Source organism: Notolabrus celidotus, unplaced genomic scaffold (assembly GCF_009762535.1).
Source record: "Notolabrus celidotus isolate fNotCel1 unplaced genomic scaffold, fNotCel1.pri scaffold_166_arrow_ctg1, whole genome shotgun sequence".
NCBI lineage: Eukaryota > Metazoa > Chordata > Actinopteri > Labriformes > Labridae > Notolabrus > Notolabrus celidotus.
In genome coordinates, this window is record NW_023260033.1 from 62,458 (window position 1) to 82,007 (window position 19,550).

The 19,550-nt window shown below is 40.4% G+C and overlaps 1 long non-coding RNA gene across 1 annotated transcript; it reads left to right on the plus strand.

The window, feature by feature from the left end:
* Nucleotides 1-459: 459 nt before the first annotated feature.
* LOC117808855 lies at nucleotides 460-6,466 on the plus strand. The gene is made up of 3 exons (XR_004630401.1): nucleotides 460-568; nucleotides 3,328-3,531; nucleotides 5,990-6,466. It is a non-coding gene; the product is annotated as an uncharacterized LOC117808855 (long non-coding RNA).
* The last annotated feature ends 13,084 nt before the right edge of the window (nucleotides 6,467-19,550 follow it).

The following is a 19,550-nucleotide window of genomic DNA, read 5'->3' on the forward strand; positions in this document are numbered from 1 at the left end:
CAGTTGCAGGGATAAGAGAAGCACCAAATGCCAGCAGTGTCAGTGAACGCATCACTGGATAACTTCAGACATAATGAGCCTTAACTTTGACATTTGCTCTCTGAACGTGTTGTGTAATTTCTTCACACACACACACACACACACACACACACTCTCACACACACTCTTTCACACACACACACTCAGCTTACCTGCTGGCATCCTGGTGCTAATGTTCTGCAGTCCCTCCTGTATGTGAGCACAGCCTGGTCCTGGGTTAGTTAGCCTCCATGTAGCTTCTCCTGTCGCCTCACTTCACCTGGCACCGCAGTGACGACACAGTCACCTTTAACATTCACCTGCCCACGAGCTGAAACCACTTCCGGTCAGAACACAGAGATTTAAGCTTCTTTAAGGAGCTGCAGCTGAGACAGCAGAGACACCAACGGTCAGACCGTGAACGTTACACGGAGGGAGGGAGGGGAGGGGGTTAGCCGCAGAAGCTAACAGCTCAGCAGAGTCCAGCAGTCCGAGGAAAGGAGACCTGAGAGACCTGAGAGAGACCAGGACCCGGTGCACATACCTGCAGGTAAACAGCAGACGGGCAGATTAACTCCCACACATTACTACAGCGCTTCCTGCTTTACGGCCACACACACACACACACACACACACACACACACACACACACACACAACCAGGAAGTGTGTGCAGCAGCAGCAGCAGCAGAGGAGCAGCTTCAGGGACACACAGGGGGAGAGCTCTTTTTAACAGCCTGCTGCTGTAAGGTGCTGCAGAGGAGCAGCTTTACCTGAGAGAGTCTCAGATATTAAAGGATCAGTGCTGTTAACACATGGAGGAGGACATTAAAGGTTTCTATGGAGGTCCCAGAGGGCTCAGAGTCAGGTGTGCAAGAAGTTAAAGCTCCTGTGAACAGATTAAAATAGTGACTGATGCACCTTTATATGGTGGCTCTGTAAGAAATTCAACAAATGCAAAAAAAATATTTCATTAAGTGGAAAAATGTTTAATGAAACACAAAAATATTAAATGAGAAACACAAAAAAAACCACACTAAAAATACAAAAATATTTAGCAAGGTGCAAAAAGCATTTAGCAGCATGCAAAGGTGTTTACAAAATACAAACACTTTTCTGAAAATGCAAAAATATTTCAGGGAAAATCAAACAAATACAAACAAAAGGAAAAACATTTCAACAAGTGGGAAAATGTTTCATCAAACACAAACATATTAAATAAGACCTAAAAAAAAAACAGTTTTAAAAAAGGAAAAAACACAGAAATATTAAATTTGATCCAAAAAAAGAATTAAAAAAAAACAGAAAAAATAGAAAAAAATTTCCAATAAAATGGAAAACATTTCAACAAGTGGGAAAATGTTTTATCAAACACAAACATATTAAATTAGACCCAAAAAACTGTTTTAAACAAAGAAAAATCACAATTATTTTAATTTTTTAAAATTAGATTAAAAAAAAGAATTAATAAAAAACAGGGGGAAAAATGTTAATATGGAAAAACATTTCAACAAGTCAACAAATGTTTTTTCAGTAACAATTTTATTACATGAGAATCAAAAATAGATAAATAAATAACAAATGCAAAATATTCAATGCAAAAACTTTTCACAGATTGCAGAAATATTTCAAGAAAAAAACAAACAAAAACATTTAATGAAAAGGAAAAAAATCTAACAAGTGGAAAAATATTTTATCAAACACAAAAATATTAAATTGGACACAAAAAAGCAGTATTAAAAAAAGTTAAAAAAAAAAAAAAAGTAATATCACAAAAATATTAAATTTGATCCAAAAAAAGAATTAATAAAAAACAGAAAAAATACAAAAATATTTAATAAAATGGAAAAACACTCAACAAGTGGGAAATTGTTTTATCAAACACAAACATATTAAATTAGACCCAAAAAACTGTTTTAAACAAAGAAAAATCACAATTATTTTAAATTTTTAAATTAGATTAAAAAAAAGAATTAATAAAAAACAGGGGGAAAAATGATAATATGTAAAAATATTACAACAAGTCAACAAATGTTTTTTCAATTACACATTTATTACATGAGAATCAAAAATAAATAAATAAATAACAAATGCAAAATATTCAATGCAAAAACTTTTCACAGATTGCAGAAATATTTCAAGGAAAAAACAAACAAAAACATTTAATGAAAAGGAAAAAAATCTTTATATTTTATCAAACACAAAAATATTAAATTGGACACAAAAAAGCAGTATTAAAAAAGTTTTTTAAAAAAAGTAATATCACAAAAATATTAAATGAGATCCAAAAAAGAATGTAAAAAAAACCACCAGAAAGATTCAAAAATATTTAATAAAATGGAAAAACACTCAAGTGAAAAAAAAATCCAACTCAAAAATATTAAATTGGACCCAAAAAAAACCAAGAAAACAAACAGATAAAATACTTAAATAATTATTAAAATGGAAAAACATTTCAACAATGGGAAAAATGTTTTATCAAACACAAAAACATATTAAATAAGACCCCAAAGAACAGTTTAAAAAAAAAGAAAAATCACAAAAATGTTAAATAAGAACCAGAAAAATAATTAATAAAAACAGAAAAAAATGATAATATGGAAAAACATTTCAACAAGTTAACACATATTTTTTCAAACAAATGTATTACATGAGAAGTGAAACAAAAAATATCAAACACAAAAATATTAAATTTGACCCCCCCCCCAAAAAAAACAAGGAAAACAAACAGATAAAATATTTAAATATTTAATAAAATGGAAAAACATTTCAACAAATGGACCAATTATTTATCAAACACAAATTTTTTATGTAAAAACGAAAAAAATACAAATCACAAAATGCTAAATATTCACCTTAATACAAAAACTTTTCACAGAATGACTTTTTAAAATATTTTTTGGCATTATCTTTGCATTTGTGTTCTGTAAATTATTTTTTTGCTTCATGAAATGTTTTTAATTTCTTGACATTTTTTTTGCAGTTGACCTTCAGGGTCCACCGTACCTTTTAAGACCTACAAAAAAATAATACAACAATCTATCATTTAACATTTTTTATCAGCAATTCAACTGAAAATGTTAACATGGTAACTTCTTAAGACTGTAACCAGGTTTCAGATCAGATGGTTGACAGCTTGTTGAACAAACAGCGTTTTTTTTTTAACATTTTACACATCAAAATGAAATATATCTCTCTGTTTGGAGAGCTTGGTGTGTTGTTGTTGTTGTTTGTTTTTATATTATTATTTAGCATTAAAATAAAGCCGTCCACAGAGTCTAAACAAGGTCTTAATTTGTCCTCTTTGCAGCCGTCTGCTGGTCTCTGTGCATCAACATGTCCATCAGACCCAGGATGAGACCCACGTTCAGACCCCTCATGCTAGATCTGTGCTCACTCCTCATGTAGTCTTCAAAGCCTCTGGACCGCATCACAACAAGACCGCTAATGACGGCACCGAGGATCCGTTATCATCACTGAGATCTCCAATCAGACCAGAGCTGTCCGTCAGGCGGTAATTATCCAGAACCTTATCCTAAAAATATCCTCCCAGCTGATGTCTGACTGTGTGTGAAAGTGTGCCGCTTTCTAAGCTCTTAAGGACCTTTCCTGGACCGGTCAGCGGACTTAGAGCTGATTAAAGGCTTTGTCCTCACAGATGGTGTGCCAAGCGCTCTGTGAGAGTCAACGGCAGCCAGAGACGCACGACGAATACACCACCACCACCACCACCAACACCAACAAGACGTCCTGTGTGATATTACTCCACTGCAGGGATGTTAGCATGAAGAGGGGTTTGAAATAGAGCAGAGGGAGGAGGGGAGGGGGGGATGTCGTCCTTAATGACCAAACATCAACAGATGAAGTGAGACAGCAGAGAGCGGCGCTGCAGCAGCAGACTGGAACACACAGGGCTTTATTTAGACACGTTACATCATCAGGAAGGTGTTCACTCTGATTAATGAGACGGAGTTACTGTTCAAACCAGTTCACATTAAGAGGGGGACGATTCAGAGGAAATCTGACTCCAACCAGGAGACGATTGACACTTTGATTAGATTAACTCAGAGGTCAGGGGTCAAAGGGAACAAACACACAACAGTGAAGTCATGGTGCTAATTAATCACCGCCGAGTTTATATTTAGAACCTAAAAAAAACACAACAGAATGAGAGGAGGTGGAAGCGCCGTGAAGAACGTAACATTTGTGTTGAGTTTGGCGCCCCATGTGGCCAAAATCAATCAAGCAATCTTTATTTGTATCGCGCCAAATCACAACAAACGTTATCTCAAGACGCTTTAACAAACAGAGCAGGTCTAGACCACTCTATGTCAAATTATGAACAGAGACCCAACACCAAGACAGGATCAGACTATAAGCTTTATCAAAAAGGAAAGTTTGAAGCCTACTCTTAAAACTCTTAGAGACTTTAGGTAGGCATTGAGTAGGCTTCAAACTTTCCTTTTTTATAGTTAGAGCATGCATCAGGCTTGGACCAGGTCTTAGTTCTGCTGCTATAGGCTTAGACTGACACACTGGGATCCTGTCTTTCCCTCTCTCTCCTCTCTCTGCCTGTCTCTCACTTTAACTCTTCCTGTCCCATTAAAGTTACTAACCATAGACCTTTCTGGAGTCCCTGAGCTCCCTTGTCTCGTAGGTTCCTCTGGATCTCTGCTGTAGATTCCTTTTTTGGGGTCTGTTATTCATCCTTTCTTTCTTTCTTTCTTTCTTTCTTTCTTTCTTTCTTTCTTTCTTTCTTTCTTTCTTTCTTTCTTTCTTTCTTTCCTTCCTTTTTTCCTTCCTTCCTTCCTTCTTTCATTTCTTCTTTCCTTCCTTCCTTCTTTCCTTCCAGCCTTTCTTTCTTTCTTCCTTTCTTTCTTTCTTTCATTCTTTCTTTCTTTCTCTTTCCTTCCTTCCTTTCCTTCCATCCTTCCTTCCTTCTTTCCTTCCAGCCTTTCTTTCTTTCTTTCTTCCTTTCTTTCTTTTTTAATTTCCTTCCTTCCTTTATTCCGTGTTTCCTTTCCCTCGTTCCTTTCTTTTCTTCCTTTCTTCTTTCTTTCTTTCCTTCCTTCCTTCTTTTCTTTCTTCCTTTCTTTCTTTTTTCATCTCCTTCCTTCCTTTATTCCTTGTTTCCTTTCCTTCGTTCCTTTCTTTCCTTCCATTCTTCCTTCCTTCCTTCCTTCCTTCCTTTCTTTCTTTCTTTCTTTCTTTCTTTCTTTTTTCTTTCCATGTTACTTCATCCTTTATCCCCTCCTTTCCTTCACCATTTCTTCTCCTCTTTTTCTTTCTTCTGGTCTCCCTCTCTTCTCTCTTTTCTTAGACCTTTCTGGAGTCCCTGAGCTCCCTTGTCTCGTAGGTTCCTCTGGATCTCTGCTGCTGTGGACGTGGTCCAGACTCCAGCTGCTACAACTACTACTATCCGTCTCCCCACTATCATCTCTCTCTCTCTTCACCTCCCTCTATCCCTCTCTCCAACACGGTCTCAGCAGATGTGTGTCTAACATGAGTCTGGTCCTGCTGGAGGTTTCTGCCTGTTAAAGGAAGTTTGTCCTTGCCACTGTAACTTGCTAAATGCTGCAAAGTGCTCTGCTCATGGTGGATTAAGATGAGATCAGACTGAGTCCTGTCTGGAAGATGGGACTGGATCTGATCCCGGTCTTGATGTTGGGTCTTTGTTAATAATAGAACATAGAGTCCGGTCTAGACCTGCTCTGTTTGGAAAGAGTCTGAAGAGAACATTTGTTGTGATTTGGTGCTTTATAAGTAAAGATTGATTGATGCTTGATGAAAAGCTTGGGGAGACGATTACAGATAAAAACTCTCTTTTATTGAAACACATTCACTTCAAAGGTTTACCTGCGAAACACTCACACATAAAAGGGAATAAAGGACTGAGCACTATACATGCAATCAATCTGTCTCTCACTTTACACATCTCTCCACACACACACTCACACACACACTCTCTGCAGAGCCCAGAGGTGGAGGTGAAAAGTGCTGTGGAAAGCCTCAGTTTGCACTTCAAAGGGCCGTGTGGGAGGAAGACAGACGCCCACCGTGCGCCGCAGCAGAGCCATGAAAGCAGCGACCGCTGGAGTTTAACCTCCTCTGAAAACACCCCGACACACATCAGATCCACTCTGACCGCTGTTCTACACCGAGCCAGCAGGAGGCCGCTGGTCTGGACGGACAGGTCAGACCTGATCCATATGTTGTAGAGCCTTGATGTGTGAAGTCTAATTTCTCAGGTGTCATTGGTGTGTTTGATCAGGAGGGGAGGGTCATGGGGCGCTGTGGATCAGAGAGGAATTACAAATCTGGAAAAGACCTCCTGACCACCGGACGATAAAGAAGTGACTCAGACAGTTTCATTGTGAAACGTGAACCGGTTGAATCCATGACCTTGTTGATTTTTCTTTGGTAGATGAATCTGTTTGTCCTTCTGTTCAGACACTCTCAACTTATCTCATCTTTATTTATATATCACTATATTTCATACATTCAAGCATGCAGGTCAAAGAACTTCACACAAGAACAGAGACAGAATACAGTCATGGCCAAAAGTTTTGAGAATGACACAAATATTGCATTTTCACAAAGTCTGCTGCTTCAGGGTTTTTAGGTGTTTTTGTCAGATGTTTCTATGGTATAATGAAATACAAAATCTTAATGTTTTGTTCCCCGAGCCATTTTGTTATGACTTTTGCTTTATGGCAAGGTGCTCCATCATGCTGGAAAAGGCATTCTTCATCACCAAACTGCCCTTGGATGGTTGGGAGAAGTTGCTCTTGGAGGACGTTCTGGTACCATTCTTTATTCATGGCTGTGTTTTTAGGCAAGATTGTGAGAGAGCCCACTCCCTTGACCGAAAAGCAACCCCACACATGAATGGTCTCAGGATGCTTCACTGTTGGCAAGAGACAGGACTGATGGTAGCGCTCACCTCGTCTTCTCCGAACAAGCCTTCCTCCAGATGCCCCAAACAATCGGAAAGGGGACTCATCAGAGAAAATGACTTTACCCCAGTCCTCAGCAGTCCAGTCCCTGTACCTTCTGCAGAATATCAGTCTGTCCCTGATGTTTTTACTGGAGAGAAGTGGCTTCTTTGCTGCCCTCCTTGACACCAGGCCTTCCTCCAAAAGTCTTGGCCTCACTGTGCGTGCAGATGCACTCACACCTGCCTGCTGCCATTCCTGAGCAAGCTCTGCACTGGTGGTGGCCCGATCCCGCAGCTGTAACACCTTCAGGAGACGGTCCTGGCGCTTGCTGGACTTTCTTGGGCGCCCTGGAGCCTGTTTGGCAACAATTGAACCTCTCTCCTTGAAGTTCTTGATAATTGGATAGACGGTTGACTGAGGTGCAATCTTACTGGCTGCTATAAACTTCCCTGTTAGGCCCTTTTTGTGCAATGCAATGATGACTGCACGTGTTTCCTTGCAGGTAACCATGGCTAACAGATGAGGAACAATGGTGTCATGCACCATCTTCCTTTTAAAGTGTCCAGTCACTCAATCATGACAGATTGATCGCCAGCCTTGTCCTCATCAACACCCACACCTGTGTTAATGTGTGTGACACCTGTGTGTCATTGAAATGATGTTAGCTGGTCCTTTTGTGGCAGGGCTGAAATGCAGTGGAAATGTGTTTTTGGTGATAAAGTTCATTTTCAAGGCAAAGAGGGACTTTGCAATTAATTGCAGTTGAGCTGATCACTCCTCATAACATTCTGGAGTATATGCAAATTGCCATTATAAAAACTGAAACAGCAGACTTTGTGAAAATGAATAGTTGTGTCATTCTCAAAACTTTTGGCCATGACTGTACAACAACAAGGGTAAAATGTTAGAAGGCTAAAAAAGAAAGAGGAAAGTGAAATACTTAAAAATAAGATAAAAGAATTACAATAAAATTAATAAAATGAAAAAAATCAAATAAAAAACAGATAAATGTCAGAAAAATAAAATATAATTTTTAAAAATCAATAAAATGAAATCAGATAAAAATCAGGAAGATGAAAAGAATAAATTACAATAAAATCAATAAAATAAAATCTGATAAATACTAGAAAATTAAATAAAATCATTACAATTAAATCAAAGTAAAATCAGATAAATACTAGGAAAATAAAAAAGTACAATAAAATCAATAAAATAAATCAGATAAATATAAGAAAAATAAAATGAAATCATTACAAAAAAATCAATAAAATAAAACCAAATAAATGTTAGAAAAAAATATATATTATTGCAATAAAATCAATAAATTACAATCAGATAAATGTAAAAAAAAAAAAATTATAATTATTATTATGATTAGGGCCTGTATCCACTAAATGTTTTGGATTAGGGCCTGTATCCACTTAATGTTTAAGATTAGGGCCTGTATCCAAAATAAAATCATTACAATAAAATCATCAAATCGGGGCGCTGGTGGCCTAGCGGTCTAAGCGTCCCACATACAGGGGCTACAGTCCTCGTCGCAGGGGTTGCCGGTTTGATTCCCGACCGGTTGAGCATTTCCTGCATGTCTTCCCCCGCTCACTTCTCCCCACATTTCCTGTCTCTCTTCAGCTGTCCTATAAAATAAAGGCAAAAAGGCTAAAACATATAACTTTAAAAAAAAAAAAGTCAATCAAATAAAATCAAATCAGATAAATATCATAAAAAAAATATAAAATAACAATTAAAAAATAAAAATGATGCTAAAACAATGTTAATAACAGTAATAATGGTAATAATGCAGTCCAGGGCTAAAAGGAAATGACTCCAAGTTAAAAGCTAAATTAAAAAAGTCAGTCTTTAGTAAAACACTCAGAGAGCTCGATGTTTTAAAGACCAGATGCAGAGAGTTCAGAGTTCAGGTGCATAAAAACAGAAGCTCTCTTTCTTTGTGAGGGACACATGAGGAATATGTAAACAGGAAGCATTGGAGGACCTCAGTGATCGTGGTGGGACATGAATGACAGGAGATCAGTTTCTTTAAAAACAAGTTAAAGTATTCTAAGAGGAACAGGTTAGTAGTGCAGAGTCGTGCTGTAAGGTATCAGATATCACTGCAGTCATGTCTGGACTCAACCTGACAAACCTGAAGATCAACTGTGTGAATAATAAGTGCTTATTTATTCACACTAATAACTGCAGCTACACCCAGGTTAAATCAATAAGAGAGAGAGAGAGAGGAGGACACACACACAGGAGCATCCTCACAGTGCTCGTCTGTATACATGTACTTGTAGAGTCACATGACCAGGAAGTGCAAAAGCTTTAATCTGCTGACTAGTTACTCAAAGTATAGTGACACAAATCTTCCTGTTGGGCTGTATTTAAACTTTCTAAAATGCATGGCACACACTGAATTAGGGGCGTGTCCGACCACAGGTTGTAACCCGATTTCAGTGTGAGCCGGGTGCACCTGCAGGCAGGAGAGTTACTGTTTACACAGCCTACTCCTGACTTTCTACATCAATAAACCTGGCCTTCATTCATATCTGTTGGCATGTTGATTGAGAGCCCTGGTTGCGTTTGAGGATTGTAAAAGCTGTAACCCTTACGGCCCTTGCACCGGATCCGTGTCCGGCCCCTCAGGGAACCAGATCTTATACGTTTCTACTCAATCTAATCAATGTGTTGAAATTGAAAAAGAATCAAATGTTCCTTCTTCATCAGATTGTTCTCTCACTCTTTTTTTAAAAAAGAGCTCAAGGTCAAAGGTCAGAGGGGGATGTCCTGAAGCGACTCCTTTACTGTCGTTTTTATGGACATTTGAAGATTGGCCCCTCCAATCCGGGTCGTGTTTACAGTGTTTATGAGAAGAGACCATATGAACGTTCTTCTCTAATGGCCAAGTTCCACCAGATCCGTGTCCGGTCCGTCTCCGATCCGTCACAGCACCGGATCTGATCGGTTTCTATTCTAGTCAATGTGTTAACTTCCACTGGATCCGCTCCGTTGCGTTCCGGCTGCGTCTTTGATCCAGCAGGTCGGAGCCCTCCGGATCAGATACACATGACTTCCATTTTTGCCAGATGCCTGAGCCAGTGGCGTGTCCAGAGGGGTGGCCATGGGTGGCACTGGCACCCCTTGAAATCGAATTGGCCACCCCATGGGCCACCCCAAAATTCTTAAGTATGATTGGCTTTTTGCCCTGTCAGAGGTGGGGTTTCTGATAAAACCTATAATTTGGGATGAGTTAAATGGCTGGCTGTAGATTTCTTTATTAGTGCCCTCAAATGTGACTTTGAAAAAACATCTTGTCCTTGAAGAATTACGCTTTGAAGATGTATGCCACTTTGTCATGTCAAGTCAAAAGGAATATAACAACTGTTTAATACTTTAATAAATGTAGGTTGTGAAGACAGAAAGGGTAAATGTTATTTATTTATAAATGCACTGGCCACCCCTGCCTATGTGAGAGCCTCAGTTAGGCCACCCCGGTCAAACAGTTCTGGACACGCCCCTGGCCGGAGCACGATGCATCAATCTCAACAGAGCAGATGGAGCGGAACAGGAAGTCAGGTTTCACCAAAACAAAATGAAAACATCCGGTTAATTTTCAGAATAAAAGACTCTGTGTTATCACCAGATCGTATTTCACTTAACTACAACAACAAACCAAAGTCATGATGAGCGGAGCCAGGCCTGGAGTCAACAGGTCAGAGGTTTTCAGAGGACCAGAAAGACAACATGGATGAGGAGAGGAGGAGGAGGAGAATCCTTGATTCAGGGATTACTGCTGGGGAAACCTCGGTCACATGACTCCAGCTCTCCGGTGTCCTGCTCCGTGCTGCGTTCTGAGCTTGGTGAGAGTCGTGGTCTGGAGTTGTTGGCACTTGCAGGGCTGAGGTGAAGCAGGTGTGTCAGGTGGAAAATAACTGTGTCACTTGCGCTCCATGCCAAGACTCTTTGAGTAAGATGTCACCTATCATCTCTACCAGCTTGTGTTTAGTCTGAATGCACGTCTCACTCTGAGCTAGAGTTCAGCAGCATGAGCACCGTTGTAAAAATCTTACCTCGAAGTTAAACTTTGTCAGCCGTGAATCACTTTCCAGCAAGTTGCATTGTGCAAAGTGGAACACATTAAAGACATCCACCCACAGCTTTACCTGCGAACACTTAAGAGGAAGTTATAGCTGAAAAAAATAATTAACGACGGAGAACAAAACCCGCTCGGCTGTCGGCGTTCGAGCCTGTCAGATGTGAAGGTGTCACAGTACCCGTCTCTCACCGCTGTGGGCCTCGTTCCTCATCAGTGGGCTGAGAATAGCAGCGTTTAGATCAAGGTGAGACTGGAGGTGTGGAGGAGTGAAAGCTGAGGGGAAACTGTTAGATTAGAAGCTCTGCATGGAGGAAACCCTCAGACAGAGTGAAGCAGCTGACAGAACCTGAGACGAGGAATAATGAAAGATTTAGTGACAGCAGCGTGAATCATAACCCGCGCTGAATTTTAATTTTCACCAGAGAAAACACCCAGCTTCCCTTTCTTCACTGACGGGTAGCCGATGTGTCATCACATCTAATAATAAAGTGATAGGTTCTGAATTTATCAGAGTGGAACCTTTTTAATGCTACAGATTTCAGTAGGAAGAGGAAGGGGTCCAGTTTGGGGGTCTCAGAATATCATTTCTAAAGGTGCAGGCTAAGGGCATCCACCAACTTCAAGTGAATGACCAGGGCCTCTGTCTTCTAAAGGTGCAGGATTAGGGCCTGCGTATATTGAATTTATAGGATGAGGGCATATGTCCACCAAAATAGCAGGATCAGGGCATCCACCAACTTCAAGTGAAGGATAAGGGCCTGCGTCCACCTCAAGTGCACAATTTGGACCAAAGGCGCAGGATTAGGACCTGTGTCCATTGAAGGTATAGGATTAGGGCCTGTGTCCACTAAAGGTCCAGCTTAAGGGCATCCACCAACTTCAAGTGAATGATCAGGGCCTGTGTCCACTAAAGGTGAAGGATTAGGGCCTGTGTCCACTAAAGGTGCAGGATTAGGGCCTGTGTCCACTAAAGGTGAAGGATTAAGGCCTGTGTTCACTAAAGGTGCAGGATTAGGGCCTGTGTCCACTAAAGTGAAGGATTAGGGCATGTTTCTACTAAAGGTCCAGCTTAAGGGCATCCACCAACTTCAAGTGAATGACCAGGGCCTGTGTCCACTAAAGGTGAAGGATTAGGGCCTGTGTCCATTGAAGGTATAGGATTAGGGCCTGTGTCCACTGAAGGTATAGGATTAGGGCCTGTGTCCACTAAAGGTGAAGGATTAAGGCCTGTGTCCACTAAAGGTGCAGGATTAGGGCCTGTGTCCACTAAAGGTGAAGGATTAGGGCCTGTGTCCCCCTCAAGTGCACAATTTGGACCAAAGGTGCAGCATTAGGGCCTGTGTCCACTGAAGGTGAAGGATTAGGGGCTGTGTCCACTTTAAATGCAGGATTAGGGCCCGTGTAAAATAAAGGTGCAGGATTAGGGCCTGTGTCCTCTAAATGTTTTGGATTAGGGCCTGTATCCACTAAATGTAAAAGATTATGGCCTGTTTCCACTAAATGTTTAGGATTAGGGCCTGTATCCACTAAATGTTAAAGATTAGGGCCTGTGTCAACTAAATGTTTAGGAGTAGGGCCTGTATCAACTAAAGATGCAGTATTAGGGCGTGTGTCCACTTCAAGTCCCAAACTAGGGCCTGTTTCAGCTAAAGGTGAAGGATTAGGACCTGAGTCCAACTTTTTAAACACTGCTGTGTTAGTCAATGTCACTCTTTCCCTACCAACCAATCAAAATCAAGGAGGGGTGGGACTTCTGATATCAACTTTGTCAACCACAATGGCGGACATTTGAACAAAGACTAACCACACGTGGTTTTTTTACAGGGTGCAATTTCCAGGTGCAGATCTGGCGCTGAAGCTACAACATGATTATAGTGAGGATGTGAGTCAGACTGGAGAGGAAATTTGTTTTTGTGAGCCGTATTATTTTTTAATTTAATTATTAATGTTTGGTGACAGTGATGCAGTAATTTTAGTGGACAGCAGTATATTACTGTATTGGTTTATTTGTATCACCTTCATTGATAACTGAGCCACGATGTCCCGCTGCACAGAGAGAGGAATAAACTCTGATCGATGTGAGAGAGAGAGAAAGTCTGAAAACAGTGAGTCATCCTCCACAGAGGGAGCGTGACCATGGAAGAAGGAAGTCCTGGAACAGACAGGTGGAGTGACCACGGGTGTGTGATTACCTGCAGAGGCACACACACACACACACACACACACACACACACACACACACACACACACACACACACACACACACACACACACACACACAGAGAGAGAGAGTTGAGCATGAACCTGATAACTTTAAAGATGTTTATTCACTTTTTCTGTTACATGACATTTCTTCAGTACCTCCCTCTCCTTGTTTGTCCTTATGTTTTGATAGTAAATGTTAAAAAGACATTTTAATGTTTTTATTTATCATTTATAATTTGGCCCGTCCAGATTCAAAGCTTCCAGTCCCATCTTACATTCTGATCCTGTTGGTAGAACACTTCACTTCAGAAGCATTCAGGAAGCTGTCCGTTCAGACAAACATGACAAAAAGCATCTTTAGGTGCATTTGGACCAAGAGTTCCCAGAACTACTTCACCCTGAACTAAAAGGTTCCCATGCCTCTATTGTTGTCTGCGTTTCGTCTCGGGTAGATTGTGTAAATCAGGCCAGTGACGTATGGAGGAAAAAAAGTAAATGCACTACACCACCAGACCAGTAGAGGGCAGTAACACAAAGAGGAATGCCATTCATCACAGATGACACCATAGAAGCAGACGGACAGGCAGGTATCATTATGAGCAACACAACAGTTAGCCTGTTAGCATGAAGAGACTCAGCTGGTCTGTTTTAGATGGTGCTATATTTCATCACAGATGGATTCACTGAATCAACACGTGAGAGGAGATAAGCGCGAGTAGCAAAGACGTTTCAACACGGCTTTAAAATCCTTTTGAACTCAAAAAGCCGTGATCGCAGAGATAGGCCGGTGTTTTGGTTTAAACGGCGACCCTGTTAACTGGAGACTCAAAAGATTGACAAAAATAAATTTGACAGAAAAAATTTGACAAAAAAAATGTACAAAATTTTCTTTTACAAAATAAAATTTAAACAAAATATATTTCATACAAAGAAAATTGAAAAAAAAGTTGACAAAAAAATTGTTTTAAACAAAGTTTTGAAAAAAAAATTTGAAAAAAAGAATTTGAAAAAAAAAAAAATTTGAAAAAAAAAATTGTTTTGAAAAAAACATTTAAAAAAAAAAAAGTTTTGAAAAAAGAATTTTTGAAAAACAAAAAAATGTTGACAAAAATGTTTTGACAAAAAACATTTAACAAAAAAGTTGACCCCGGAGCCTGTCGAAAAAATTCATTTTCCTCAAATATGAAATTGTGCTCCAAAAGCAGAAAAACATGAAAAAAAAGTGAAAATTTTGCGCCTGCTGTTAAAAACATGTAAAAAGAAATGAATGAATGAATCAACACGTGAGAGGAGATAAGTGCGAGTAGCAAAGACGTTTCAACACGGCTTTAAAATCCTTTTGAACTCAAAAAGCCGTGATCGCAGAGATCGGCCGGTGTTTTGGTTTAAACAGCGACCCTGTTAACTGGAGACTCTCAGCCGGATGCATCCCTCATAAACGTCTTTAGACCATCATTAAATATCTGATGAGGATATTTTGAAATCTTAATAAAAACTAAACTAGTTTGCATTCCCAGGAACTCCCTCTGTGTTTCAACATCTGTGTAAACTCCACAAACACTGACACGTTCAGCTGAAGGTCTCCAGTTTACAGGGTCACTTTTAAAACCGGAACACCGGGAGGAGAGACACATTCACGGTGTGCTGAGAGAAGACTACTGTTACAAGCTGCTAAATCAAGAGAATCACAGCTTCTTCTTTTGAAAAGTACACACACATACAAAAAAGATAGAACAAATAAAAACTAATGAAAGAAAGAGAAATCAAGAGAATCACAGATGTGTGTGATGTTATTGTGGACGGAGGGAGGAATAAAAACACTGAGGTTACTCTACCAATCAGACACGTTCAGCATTGCAGGCCCCGCCCCCTGAAAGTCCCAGGACCTTTGAAAAGGACTACCCCCCTAGCAGGGGCTTTCGTTACCTGATGAGCTCTGTATTTGGAAAGTAAACTCCAGGATGTGACATTTCTTCTCATGAGTAACACAGAAAGTGTTGCACTCAGTGATTTTTTCAAGCTGGTGGTATTTACCTGAAAGATTTCCCCATAGATACTTAAAAAATAAAAACATCCACCATTTATCCAATTTCATTCTGCAAACTCTTCTTTTCTCTCCTCAGAGGCTGAGTTTTATTTGTCTGATTTTTTAAATGCAGCACTTTCAGAGACAACGATTCGGCTGCTTCAGATAAATTACAGAAAATAACCACAGGGATTTGTTTTTTATTTCTTCTTCAGACATCCTCCTCATGAATCCTTATTTGGCTTTAATGCAATACAATGAAAGGATTATTCATATCTGGTAACATGAGGATATCTTTGAGAGTTTAAAAAGCACCCCTTTATTAATATAATCACTCAGTCATGAGGCTGGTATCACACCCTCCTCCTCCTCCTCCTCCTCCTCCTCTTCCTCTCGTGTGCTGCTCACACAGAGACATACAGTTACCATGTTTCTCACCTTAGAGGGCAGAGTTGAGCTGCTGTCCTGCTGGGAGCTGCTGCACTCGCACTCATCACACAGATCGAACAGAGGTCTCTGCTGTGATGGGATTAGACTGAGAGCAGGGCATGGAGGGCGGGCAGCAGTGGAGGAAAACCTGGAAGACAAACACCAGGAGGCTGAGGGGGATTTAAAAAACACACTTTAATCAAAAGTAGAGTCCCTACGTGAGATCAGCTCATCAGATGTTTGCAGGAAGCTTCAAATCCCAACAAATGTCATCCTCAGACTCTTTCCAAACAGAACCGGGAGAACAGAAGAAAGAAAAGGAGGAGGATAAATGGTGAAAGAATGACAGAAGGAAAGGACGGGATAAAGAAAGGAGACAAAGGATGAAAAAACATGGAAGAAAGAAAGAAAGAAAGAAAGAAAGAAAGAAAGAAAGAAAGAATGAAAGAAAGAAAGAAAGAAAGAAAGAAAGAAAGAAAGAATGAAAGAAAGAAAGAAAGAAAGAAAGAAGGAAAGAAAGAAAGAAAGAAAGAAAGAAGGAATGAAAGAAAGAAAGAAAGAATTAAAGAAAGAAAGAAAGAAAGAAAGAAAGAAAGAAAGAAAGAAAGGAATGAAAGGAAAAGGGAATGAAAGGGAAAGAAGGAAGGGATGAAAGAAAGTAAGAAGAGCAGAAAAGAAGGAAAGAAAGAAAGAAAGAAAGAAAGGAATGATAGGAAAAAGGAATTAAAGAAGGAAAGAAAGAAAGAAGGAAAGAAAGAAAGAAAGAAAGAAAGAAAGGAAGAAGGAATGAAAGGAAAAGGGAATGAAAGGGAAAGAAGGAAGGGATGAAAGAAAGTAAGAAGAGCAGAAAAGAAGGAAAGAAAGAAAGAAAGAAAGAAAGAAAGAGAGAAAGAAAGAGAGAAAGAAGGAAGAAAGAAAGAAAGAAAGAAAGAAAGAGAGAAAGAAGGAAGAAAGAAAGAAAGAAAGAAAGAGAGAGAGAAAGAAAGCAGAGGAACGAAAGGAAAGGAGAAAAGAAGGAAAGTAAGAAAAAAAATGAAGAAAGACAGAGAGAAAGAAAGAAAGAAAGAAAGAAAGGATGAAAGAAAGAAAGAAAGAAAGAAAGACAGAAAGAAGGAAGGAAAGAAAGAAAGAAAGAAAGAAAGAAAGAAAGAAAGAGAGAAAGAAGGAAGAAAGAAAGAAAGAAAGAAAGAAGGAATAAAGAAAGAAAGAAAGAAAGAAAGAAAGAAAGAAAGAAAGAGAGAGAGAAAAAAACAAAGAAATGAAAGAAATAAAGAAGAAAAGAATGAAAGGAAAAGGAAAGAAAAAAAGAAAGAAAAAAAGAAAGAAAGACAGAAAGAAAGAAAGAAAGAAGAAGAAAGAAAGAAAGAAAGAAAGAAAGAAAGAAAGAAAGAAAGAAAGAAAGAAAGAAAGAAAGAAAGAAAGAAAGAAAGAAAGAAAGAAAGAAAGAAAGAAAGAAAGAAAGAAAGAGAGAAAGAAAGAAAGGATGAATAACAGACCCCAAAAAAGGAATCTCCAGCAGAGATCCAGAGGAACCTACGAGACAAGGGAGCTCAGGGACTCCAGAAAGGTCTATGGTTAGTAACTTTAATGGGACAGGAAGAGTTAAAGTGAGAGACAGGCAAAGAGAGGAGAGAGAGGGAAAGACAGGATCCCAGTGTGTCAGTCTAAGCCTATAGCAGCATAACTAAGACCTGGTCCAAGCCTGATCCAGCTCTAACTATAAGCTTTATCAAAAAGGAAAGTTTGAAGCCTACTCTTAAAAGTAGAGAGGGTGTCTGCCTCCCGGACCCTGACTGGTAGATGATTCCAAAGGAGAGGGGCCTGATAACTGAAGGCTCTACCTCCCATACTACTTTTAGAGACTTTAGGTACGATGAGCAGGCCTGCATGTTGGGAGCGTAGAGTTCTAGAGGGGTAATAGGTCACTATGAGGTCTTTAAGATATGAAGGTGTCTGATCATTAAGAGAGAAAAACTCTGGACAACTCTCCTGCATGTAGACAGGAATCATCTGGCAGTGTGGAGGAGAAGAGTCAGGGTCTAAATACTGCAGCAGGTGATTGTTGATGAGAATCAGGTGTGCCTGTTGGGAGCCACGCCCAGCCTCTGAAAGAAAGAACACACAGGGGAAACCAAACCACTGAAAGTCTGTGCATGTGAGAGAACTGTCTCTTTGTCTCATTTGCACAGCTGTAGTGAAGCTCTGGGTTTCTCACACCCTGAGAAAGTTGTGTTGTAAACCCAGCATTGTGTTTCATACAGTGAGTGCATGATCCCTAACTGTGAGACACTCAGACCTCAAACAGTGGACTTTAACGGTGCTCAGGTCTGGAAATCCCAAACGTCCCTCACAGCGTCACATGTTGTGTTTCAGATCAGACGTTCAGACTCCAGAGTCTCCGTCTGAGAACTGAATGAAGTCAGATATTCTTGGACGGCGGCCACCTAGGAAACTGTGTCACCCCGGTCTCCCAGCGTCCCCCATTGATTGAGCTGACATTATGAGAGCGAGGCGGGCAGTCTGACGCTCCGTCAATGCCAAAGATTCTCCCCCAGACGCTTCCCAAAGACAAAGACGCTGACTGCCGTCTTTACACGCCTGGTGTAGATTTTACTCTCCTGATGTGGACATGTCAATACGCTCTTTTCTTCCTCCTTCACTCTTCCAGTCGTTCCCTCCATCGCCTCGTATCGGCTGCAGACGGCGCTGAGGAGCTCTTTGATTTCTCCTCCCTGAGCTAGTTGACATTTATTTCACAAACACTTGACATTTGGAAATGGGCTCCCTGTGTGAGGGCTGTGTGTGCAGACTTGTAACCCCCCTGTCCTCACTAAAACACACACACACACACACACACTCACACACACACTCACACACACACTCGTAGCACTATGCCATTAGCAGCCTTTGTGCGGAGCAGCTGGATGGTCGAGCTGTCTCAGAATAAGAAGTGAAATCAACGTTTCTCAGTCTGACGCCTTCAGCATGCAGAGAAATCAATACAAGATCAATTATCTGATCCCTGTGACGAGATCAATCCCTCACAGAGTCCTGACCCGGTTCAGAGGATGCTTTTAGATCTGGAGCCGGACAAAATCACAGACTCATTCCCCAAGTGGGCGGACTTTAGGACTTTGAAGTATTTTTGTAAACAACCAAGATGGCCGACTCAGATTTTAATGTTATTTTAATTTAATTATCCTGTGTCTTTGCTCTTAGATAGGTTGTAGGGGTCAAGGTAAGGAGGGATGAGTAGGGGTCATGGTAAGGAGGGATGAGTAGGGGTTGAAGTAGGGAGGGATGGGTAGGGGTCTAGATAAGGAAGGATGAGTAGGGTTTAAGGTAGGGAGGCATGAGTAGGGGTTGAGGTAGGGAGGGATGGGTAGGGCCATAGGAAAGGAGGCATGAGTAGCACTTGAGTTAAGGAGGGATGGGTAGGGGTCGAGTTAAGGAAGGATGAGTAGGGGTAAAGGTAAGGAGGGATGAGTAGGGGACGAAGTGAGGAGGGATTTTGTACGGGTCTAGGTAGGGAGGGATGAGTTGGGGTTGAAGTAGGGAGGGATGGGTAGGGCTATAGGAAAGGAGGCATGAGTAGGACGTGAGTTAAGGAGGGATGGGTAGGGGTTAAGTTAAGGAAGGATGAGTAGGGTTCATGGTAAGGAGGGATGGGTAGGAGTCGAGTTAAGGAGGTAAGAGTAGGGTTTAAGGTAGGGAGGGATGAGTAGGGGTCATGGTTAGGAGGGATGTGCAGGGGTCTAGTTAAGGAGGCATGAGTAGGACTTGAGTTAAGGAGGGGTGGGTAGGGGTCTAGATAAGGAAGGATGAGTAGGGGTCGAGGT